The sequence below is a fragment of the Hyla sarda genome, unplaced genomic scaffold (assembly GCF_029499605.1).
Source record: "Hyla sarda isolate aHylSar1 unplaced genomic scaffold, aHylSar1.hap1 scaffold_1293, whole genome shotgun sequence".
Taxonomy (NCBI): domain Eukaryota; kingdom Metazoa; phylum Chordata; class Amphibia; order Anura; family Hylidae; genus Hyla; species Hyla sarda.
Genome location: NW_026607916.1, coordinates 15,680 through 17,500, shown reverse-complemented (window position 1 = coordinate 17,500; position 1,821 = coordinate 15,680).

Sequence of the window (1,821 nt, the reverse complement as noted above, 5' to 3'; positions counted from 1 at the left end):
GCCGACCGGACGTCGTACTCGCTCGACTATGTCGAATATGTCGACGCTTCCCCTTCCCCGCCGCGGGAGGGCCGCGTCGACGATCCTTTGCCCAAGGATAGCGCGCCCTGCCTGGGTACAGGGACCCGCGCCTCCCGCCCTTGATCCTTCTCAAATGTCCCGAGGCCTGGAAGTCCGTCAGGGGAGCCTTCCGGAGGCCTCGCCCGGGTTCGGTGCACCCTGCCTGGGCACAGGGACACACACTTACCCCTGGCCGACAACCAGACTTTGACATTTTTCCGTCTGGCCCACCCCGGGGGGGGTCCAGGGGCGTCGGGGGCCCTCGGCCGACCGGACGTCGTACTCGCTCGACTATGTCGAATATGTCGACGCTTCCCCTTCCCCGCCGCGGGAGGGCCGCGTCGACGATCCTTTGCCCAAGGATAGCGCGCCCTGCCTGGGTACAGGGACCCGCGCCTCCCGCCCTTGATCCTTCTCAAATGTCCCGAGGCCTGGAAGTCCGTCAGGGGAGCCTTCCGGAGGCCTCGCCCGGGTTCGGTGCACCCTGCCTGGGCACAGGGACACACACTTACCCCTGGCCGACAACCAGACTTTGACATTTTTCCGTCTGGCCCACCCCGGGGGGGGGGTCCAGGGGCATCGGGGGCCCTCGGCCGACCAGACGTCGTACTCGCTCGACTATGTCGAATATGTCGACGCTTCCCCTTCCCCGCCGCGGGGGGGTCCGCGTCGACGATCCTTTGCCCAAGGATAGCGCGCCCTGCCTGGGTACAGGGACCCGCGCCTCCCGCCCTTGATCCTTCTCAAATGTCCCGAGGCCTGGAAGTCCGTCAGGGGAGCCTTTCGGAGGCCTCGCCCGGGTTCGGTGCACCCTGCCTGGGCACAGGGACACACACTTACCCCTGGCCGACAACCAGACTTTGACATTTTTCCGTCTGGCCCACCCCGGGGGGGGGGTCCAGGGGCATCGGGGGCCCTCGGCCGACCGGACGTCGTACTCGCTCGACTATGTCGAATATGTCGACGCTTCCCCTTCCCCGCCGCGGGGGGGTCCGCGTCGACGATCTTGTGCCCAAGGATAGCGCGCCCTGCCTGGGTACAGGGACCCGCGCCTCCCGCCCTTGATCTCTCTCAAATGTTCCAAAGCCTGGAAGTCCATCAGGGGACCCTTCCGGAGGCCTCGCCCGGGTTCGGTGCACCCTGCCTGGGCACAGGGACACACACTTACCCCTGGCCGACAACCGGACTTTGACATTTTCTGTCTGGCCCACACTGGGGGGGTCCGGGGGGACGGGCACCCTCGGCGGACCGCCCGCCAGACTGGCTCGACTCGCTCGACGTCCCAGCTCTCTGGCACAGGAGGCCGTTCTAAGATACCCGGTCGCTATGCTGTGATACACTTTTATGAAAGCGTACCACTCCGACATGCCCAGCTCATGGAACTGTCGCCTGGATTCGGCTTTCAAATACGATCTCATAGTGGTTCTCAGTTTTGAGATAATCATCATGTCTGGAGGTCTGTCAGGGGACCCTTCCAGATGACTTGCCCGGGTTCAGTGCACCCTGCCTGGGAACAGGGACACACACTTCCCACGGGCCAACCACCCGACTTTTAACATTTTCCCTCTTGACTCCGGGTTGGCGCGTCGGCACCACCCCGGGGGCATCGGGGGCTCTCGGCCGACCGGACGTCGTACTCGCTCGACTATGTCGAATATGTCGACGCTTCCCCTTCCCCGCCGCGGGGGGGTCCGCGTCGACGATCCTTTGCCCAAGGATAGCGCGCCCTGCCTGGGTACAGGGACCCGCGCCTCCCGCCCT